This window comes from Pezoporus wallicus, unplaced genomic scaffold (assembly GCF_028554395.1).
Source record: "Pezoporus wallicus isolate ANWC-B61680 ecotype Strahan unplaced genomic scaffold, APGP_CSIRO_Pwel_v1 contig_8779, whole genome shotgun sequence".
In the NCBI taxonomy this organism is placed as follows: domain Eukaryota; kingdom Metazoa; phylum Chordata; class Aves; order Psittaciformes; family Psittacidae; genus Pezoporus; species Pezoporus wallicus.
This window is the reverse complement of record NW_026638529.1, coordinates 236627-245065: the sequence shown is the minus strand read 5'-3', so window position 1 is coordinate 245065 and position 8439 is coordinate 236627.

The window sequence follows — 8439 nt, the reverse complement described above, 5'->3', positions numbered from 1 at the left end:
TCCTGAGGATGTCCCATGCTGAGCACCCTTGTTCTTAAAAAATTGAGTTGCTGGTAGCTGGTGAATTGAGTCAGGAGCACACTCTGGTGTCTTGAGAGCAAACCAGAAGTCACAGAACCTTACTGAGCTTCCACATTTTCCATTGGCTCTTGAGTGTGTGGAAACTCTCACCGCACTTTCAGCAGCTGTCACTCACCAGGGCATGCTGACCCAATAAGAGGCCCAGCAAATAAGCTTAACTCTCCTTAATTGTCCAGAAACATGAATGGAGCTGCAACAAAGAAAGTTTGTGCTGCCTCTGAGCAGTTCCCTCTGATTTAGAGTGTGAGTTTGAGACCTAGCAGTGCCTGGGAGCCCAAGTGGCCCTGCACCAAGTTCAGCATCAGCCATGCCTAAGCCCTGCAGAGGAGTGAAGCAATACCTTGGGATGCTCGAGTCCTGCTAAAGCTGGGGGAAAGTGGAGAAGGTTGTTTGCTCCAGTGGATCTGCAGTGTCCTGCTATGTCTAGGTGCTTGCTTAAAAGATCCCCAGAAAAACAATCACCCTACTCTCAGCTCTGGTGTCCAACCAGAGGTGGGGGCCCACAGAGACTCTGGAGTCAAAGAAATCTCAGATTTGGCTTCAGAGCAGCTTCCTTGTGGGCAACAGATCCAGCACTGGATCCTTCCCTCATGAGTGGGGGCCTTGGCTTCCTGCAGTGCAGATGGAAGGCAGCAGTGGCTGGGAAGCTGGGATCCAGCTCTCCCAATCCCACAGGAAAGGTGAAATAGGCTCAGGGGGGCTGTCTGAGCTGCACAACACTTGAGCAAGTGCCTCCGCATGTCCAGAAGTCCATGCTGCTGTGGAGATGTGTCAGGAGCAGTGTCCCCAGACCCCCATTGCTTTGCGGTCCCACAGCTGAAGCTGCAGCCGAAGCAGACAGGCAAGGAGGAGGGCACTGCAGCCAGGGCTGCCCCATCCCTGCAATCCTACCTGTAGCAAAAGCTGCCAGCCAGTGACTGCAGAGGTAGTCAGCTGCAGGTCTGGGACAGCCCACCAACAAGCCCACCTGTGTTTCAGTGGGGAGCCACAGAACAAGAGCACATGGTCATCAGACCACAGCTGCCTTCCTGGAAGAGCAGGCATTGCTGTGTATCAGAGCAGCTCTGTTGAGCGCAGACAGCCTGGGCTATTCTGCCCTGCAGGCTCCCTCTCTGCTCCCTCCAGAAAAGGTTTTGCCATTTGCTGCTTTGCTCCTGCAAAAATGCCAGAATGCTGAGCTAAAATGTTCCAAACTCATGTGCTCCCATAATTCTCACATTTTGGGTACATGCATTTGAACCAGAATGACCCATCTCCATCTCTTTACTTCCCAACTCCGGATGTTGTGCTGGTTTTGTTTCTAAAACCCTAAAAAAAATGTGGGTGGAGGTTGTGCATACGTATTTCTGAAATTGCCTTGTCATGTCTGTACTCCTCAGTGCAAGTGTCGCTCAGCCTGTGTTAACAACCCTGGTAGCACTGAGGATTTAAAGCTACATTTCAAGTAATATATTTAGCACTGTGTCTGAAACAGGAAAGATGACAGCTCATTCAGAGGCATCATAAACACCTATGCACAGACTGTCTTTCGTGGTTTTAATTGTCTTCAGCTTGTTCTCCTGCCTTGCGTATGAATACCCAAGTGAATGCAAATCCAGTGGCTTTACACAAGTGCTATCAGAGCCCTTGCTCTCCCTCCTAGAGGAAACCTTCCTGGCCTTTGGAACTGCACACACCCAGCAGTTGCTGAAATTTGCTGTATTGATCAAAATTATCTTGGTCCCTCTTTCACAGGCACTTTAAAGCTGGAGTCTCTGGGGCTTTCTTAGCCCTTTCAAGCCATCATGACATTCTAATGGTGGGACAAGGATGCAGGCTGAGGTGGCTTTGGGGCTCCATGAGCCTGTTGGCACTCTGCAGCAAATACTTGGTCATCTCAGTAGTGTTCCAAAGAAATGACTCTCCATGGCACATTCAGCAATGATATTCCAGCAAGGACTGAAGGAAACCAGAGTTAGTTGGCAGTACTGCTTGCTGAGTTGTTTTTTTTACAGTGTCTCTCGCACTCCTCTGGGCTTTCACAGGCTGCAAACCAGATTGTTTTAAAACCTTAGCTAAAGCGTTGGTCACAGTCAAGGCTAAATCCTGCATCTCAGATGCAGCTCGGTGCCCCAGCCTGACAGTGCTCTCATGCCACAAAGTCGCTGTGCTCCAACCATCAGAACAGGGCAGTGACCATCCTCACCACAGACCACAGCCCTTGGCCTCTGGGGAGTTCCCCCTATGTGGGAATCACAGGGTGGGAGCCCTTGCTGGCACCCTCCTTGATTTAGCTCCCATTTTGCAGGAAAGTACTCTCACCCAAGAGAAATTGGGGAATTAGAGAGTTTAACTTTACTTCTCAGAAAAACAGTGGAACAACCTATTGATGTTTGTAAACATCTAGAAGGAAAAAGGAAATGAGTACCAACCAGCATGAGTTTCCAAGAACAAAAGCTGATGTCCTGTTGTGGAGTAAGAAAGCCTCTTGGGCAGAGGATTATGCCTTCAGTGATAGTTCTAACTTGCAGTTATATAGGAAGGGGAAAGAAGCTTACAAAGGCAAGATTTTTATCCAGGTCCTGCTTTGTAGCATGTGCCCCAGCTACTGCCATTTAATGTTTCAGTCCACTCCAGAAATAAAGTATTCTCTAACTATGCCAGATTTATTTATCAAAGTCAGAGCTTTTTCCCTAAAATGTCTATGGGCTTCTGCTCCAATGTCTCTGAACCACGTGAACCAGCTTTCCTTGATTTCACCTCCATGTGGCTTTTTCTTGTTCCTTGATTATAGCCACTTTTTGGCTGACTTATATGTTCAAGAATTTCGGCTAACAAAGGCACTGAGCCAGTAGAAAGGAGTTTATGTTAGTAAGGCTACTTTTGGCAGTGTAAAATAGAGACGGAAATTGTGAAAATGCTGTGAAATCACAAATAAAAATATTGAAACGCACGTGGAGCCAGGATTTTATGGGGAGATTCCAAAAAAGAAGCATTGGCACTGAAATAAATTCCTCCGTGCCTCATCCCAGAGTGCTGCACTGGGATTTTAACAAGCGAGCTGTCTCATGGGAGCAGGGGGGGAAGCCGTAGATGGGTTCCCCGGAGCATACCTCCAGCAGCTGCTGGTTCCTCACTGGCATGCCGAGTCATTTTACCTGGCTGTCACAGCCCTTGGGCCAACAGGCAGCCTTTCTCCAAGAGGACCTGAGAATGAGCTCCAGCTGAACTGGGCACAGCAAAGGCAGGCAAGATTTAAGACCTGTGCCTCTGACAGGGGTTGCAGCTTTTCTTGGTGCTTAGGGACTGCGGTGTGCCTAGCACCCTGAGACAGGCTAGTGGCATCTGTGAGCGGGTGCAGTAACTGAGGAAGAGCTGTGTGCTTGTTTCATGGCAGTTTTTAGCAGCAGTGTCATGGTGCTCAGCACAGTCACCAATGTGCAGCAGTGCAGACCTCCAAGCAAACTCAAGCTGCTGTTCCCTCAGCCAGCAGCCACCGCATTTCACTCTAGAGCTGTTAGGTTTCCAAAGGTCAGCTGCTGCCCCATTTTGACAAGACATGAGATTTTCCATTGCTGGCAGTGATCTTTTGCCCTGAGCATTATCTCTTTGCAGTGAACCCCTGTGGACTGTACTCTTCTATTCCTCAGAGTGAACTTCATTTACCACAGTATCAGCTGAGTGGGTAGGAACTAAGAGTCCACTGTGGCACCTTTAAAAGGTCAAAGTGAACTTCATCGCACCAATCTCCCTTCCTTTTCCTCAGTAGCTGCTTCAGTCAGAAATCCCACCATACCATCACACCACAAGATATCAGGTGAGAAAATAAGACTTTTTTTTTTTTTTTTTTGTGGTAAAGAGAAATACCAACCTATGAAAAAAAAAGAAATAATTCTGTAACTGACATTCAGAAATGCACAGCTCCCTGACTCAGCCAGCTCAGTCATTCCTGTGGTGCTAGAAAACCCCAGGAAAGATATGAAGCCAGTGATGCTCCAGACACAGTTTGGCTCTGGGTGAAGGAAGTGGTTTCTCTTGGCCTACCTGGAACTGTCATCACTGATATGTCTGCTTCCCCTCATTACCTCCATGGGAGGTTTTTGACTAACAAAGATACTCCCAAAGTTGTTGCTCCTGAAAATGAGGTTTTATTCCAGCTCTTGATTTTCCCTGTGGGTCTCTAACCTATTCACTTCTTTTAAGCATGCTAGGAATTGCAAGCAGGATGTTGAGGAAGACATGCAGGCACAGATATTACCTCTTACTAGCCTTATTAGCTCCCTGAAATAGCTGGAATGATGCATTAGGTATCAGAGAAACATGGTGGGATGGCTCCTATGACTGGAGTGTTGGAACGAAAGGTTACAAGCTCTTTTCTAAGAAAAGACAGGCCCAGCAGACGGGGAGAGGGAGTTGCTATTTATGTTAGGGATAGGCTGGAGAGTATGGAACTCTGTCTGGGAACAGGTGAGCAGGCAACAGAGAGTTTGAGGGTCATGGTCAAAGGGCCAACAGCAATGGGGGACATTACTGTGGGGATCTGGTACAGATGTCCTGATCAAGAGGACTCTGTGGATGAAGCGCTTTACAAACAGATAGGAACAGCCTCACTCTCACAGGCCTTTGACCTCATGGGGGACTTCAACCACCCTGATATCTGTTGGAGGGATGGTATGGCCCGGCACAAGCTATCCAGGAGATTCCTCAATTGTGTGGAGGACAACTTCCTCCTGCAAGTAATAGAGGTGATAGCCAGCATGGCTTCACTAAGGGGAAATCCTGCCTGATCAATTTGGTGGCCTTCTATGATGGGGCTAAGGAACTGATGGATGGGGGTAGAGCAGTTGACATCATCTACCCAGACTTGTGCAAAGCATTCGACACTGTCCCACACAATATCCTTGTCTCTAAATTGGAGAGACATCAATCTGATGGATGGACCACTCGGTGGATAAAGAACTGGCTGGATGGCCGCACACAAAGAGTTGTGGTCAACGGCTCAATGTCCGGCTGGAGACCAGTAACAAGTGGTGTCCCTCAGGGATCAGTGTTGGGACCGGTCTTGTTTAACATCTTTGTCACTGACATGGACAGTGGGATTGAGTGCGCCCTCAGCAAGTTTGCCGATGACACCAAGCTGTGTGGTTCGGTTGATACGCTGGAGGGAAGGAATGCCATCCAGAGGGACCTTGACACGCTTGTGAGGTGGGCTGATGCCAACCTCATGAAGTTTAACCATGCCAAGTGCAAGGTCCTACACCTGGGTTGGAGCAATCCCAGGCACAGCTACAGGTTGGGCAGAGAAGAGATTCAGAGCAGCCCTGTGGAGAAGGACTTGGGGGTGTTGGTTGATGAGAAAATGAACATGAGCTGGCTGCAGTGTGCGCTTGCAGCCCAGAAAGCCAACTGTATCCTGGGCTGCATCAAAAGGAGCGTGACCAGCAGGTTGAAGGAGGTGATCCTGCCCCTTTACTCTGCTCTTGTGAGACCTCACCTGGAGTATTGTGTGCAGTGCTGGTGTCCTAAGCATAAAAAGGACATGGAACTGTTGGGGCAAGTCCAGAGGAGGGCCACGAGGATGATCAGGGGAGTGGAGCACCTCCTGTATGAAGACAGGCTGAGAAAGCTGTGGTTGTTCAGCCTAGAGAAGAGAAGGCTGCGTGGAGACCTCATAGCAGCCTTCCAGTATCTGAAGGGGGCCTATAGGGATGCTGGGGAGGGACTCTTCATTAGGGATTGTGGTGATAGGACAAGGGGTAATGGGTTAAAACTTAAACAGGGGAAATTTAGATTGGATATAAGGAGGAAGTTCCTTACTGTTAGGGTGGTGAGGCACTGGAATGGGTTGCCCAGGGAGGTTGTGAACGCTTCATCCCTGCCGGTGTTCAAGGCCAGGTTGGACAGAGCCTTAGATGACATGGTTTAGTATGAGGTGTCCCTGCCCATGGCAGGGGGGTTGGAACTTGATGATCTGCAGGTCCTTTCCAACCCTAACTGTTCTATGATTCTGTGAGCAGGTGGCTGCTGGGCAAGCAGAGACTGCAGTAAGGAGATGGGGGTTTAAGACCTTGTGATCTTTCTAGGACAGAGGCTGGCGATTACACTAGCTTTTTTTGCAAACCCCGGCCTTTACCATGTGTCGCTTGCACTTTTTAATCAGTGGTGATGGCCTTACATTTACTTCAAACTGTTGCAATAAAGAGGTTGAGAAGGGTTAGACAACACTCCTGCCCCAGTCAAGCCCAGTGAGAAAGATCCATGTGCAGTGCCATTTCCTACTTGATAACATGAGTCAATTCACCCTCTACAGATGTTTCACTGGGACAAAATGCTCACCCTTCTCTAATCAGGATACATGCCATACTGCCTCATCTGCCTCTCACCATCAGTTTCATCAGGAAAAATTTATTGATTATTTATGGAACTCCAGAAACTGAATCAATATCTGGTGTCAACCAAAGCATTTTGACCAGCATGATGCTTCATATCATCTCCCTCTTGGACAATATGAACTCTTTCCTTTTCCTGTTTCCTGAGTATTGTTTTCTAACGGCTGTCAGGCTAAACTTCTGGTTAAATTGTTTCCTTTGCTGGTTCTTAAACACTTCTTAAAGAGCTCTTTAACTTTCCTTTCACTGTCATTCCTTACTTTTTTTTCCACCTGGTCAGTTTTGCTCACAATTACCCCAGTTTACCTTAGCCCTTTTAAAACATCTGGTAGTTGTATTACTGGCTGGGGCTGCCCTCTGTTTGGTCATCGTAACTGTAATCAGATCATGGTCACTACTCCTTAAGCCTTGACCACTTTTTCAGCAATTAAATGATCTTTACACACTATAAAACCCACTGACTATAACACTTGCGCCCAGCTTAATCATTTCTATACTAGGAAATATCTATCCGAAACCTTCAGAAACTCACCTTGGTCATGACAAGTCCTGACAGATCTTCCCCACAGCTTCACTGTTTCCTTCTCTGGACACTGTAAGAGGGAGGTTGCTGGGACCTGGTGCCAACCTCTGCTCTAACATGGCAGACAGAAATAACCTGCTCTCAGTTTTTCTCTTTTTATTCTTTATTCCTTTTATTTGCAATAGACTGAATTGTCTTGATGTAGTTTGAATGACTGATCAAAAAGTCCCTATTACAACAGGTTTCTATAGGTTTAAACTTCTACTTTGGGGTGAGAAAAGGCCCATATCTCCAAAAAGCAAGTGGTCTTTGGCCCCTTCTTCCCTAGGTGCCCCAAGCAAATAGCCCTTGAAGCTTTCAGGCTCATCTAATGCAAAGTGTACCATCTTCGTGACATAAGCCAGTAACACGGAATGGGCAGGAAGTATTTTCCAGCTGCTCTATGATTCCTCTACAACAATGAAGCAAGCAGCCAGGGCCCATGTGGGGTAGCAGGCAGGAGGCCATGTGCATTGGCAGGAGCAGCCTGTGGGTGCTGTGGACAGGGGTACCCACAACCATCATACGTATTTTGGTATGCACTGGAGCTCTACAGAGGAGTGCATGCAGCCCCTCTGCAGTGCCAGTTCAGAGGGCTGCAAGGCAGTTTCAAGAGCCAAAAATGACTAATCCCAGCCAGAGGTTTTTTCTGTATTACACATAGCAGCATTCATGCTCCAGTGGGCTTTAAAGCGTGGGACAGCACAAAGGCTGTAGTCGCAGCCAGAACCCCCAGACACTCTTTGGGGGTTCTGGCTGCGTGGACACACTTTCCATGCAGCCACCATACTGCTAGCCTCGAGGGACACACACAAGTAGTACAAGGGGTGCAGCAGTATGAAACAAGGGTGGAACCAAGGAGTCAGCCCCTCACCACCAGTGTTTGAAGTTGACCTGTGTTTGTTTTCTTCACATGCCACTTTCACTAGTCCTTAGGTGAAACATAAGCAGCCCTGCCTAGTTTCTTCCCTAGAGACATGAATACAACTGGACTTCAGGGGCACATTTTGGCCTCCTGCTCTAGCATACCCCACACCCAGCCACCCTGGACAGGCTTGAAAGGGGACAGTTCTCTGCAGGCAGGCAAGCAGGTATGGGGTCCTACCAGAATCCTGCTGGGGAAGCCTGTGCTGAGGTTGGTTTGTGTTTGGTTTGCCATATCTGGCAGCAAATAGAGGTAAGTCTCCTGCAGTTCTGCCTCCCTGGGTCCAGACAGCAGCAAGGCTGAGTCTGCATGCACACAGCAAATCCATCCATACACCCACAGTACCCATATATATATACACATATACACAGTACCCATATATATATACACATATACACAGAGCCACGCAGATCAGTGCAGGCAGAAAATGCAGTCCTCGTACAAACAGAAGCAGTGTCCTCATCCTGTTACTCTCTCTGGCTCATCAGGACTAAAGTCCATTA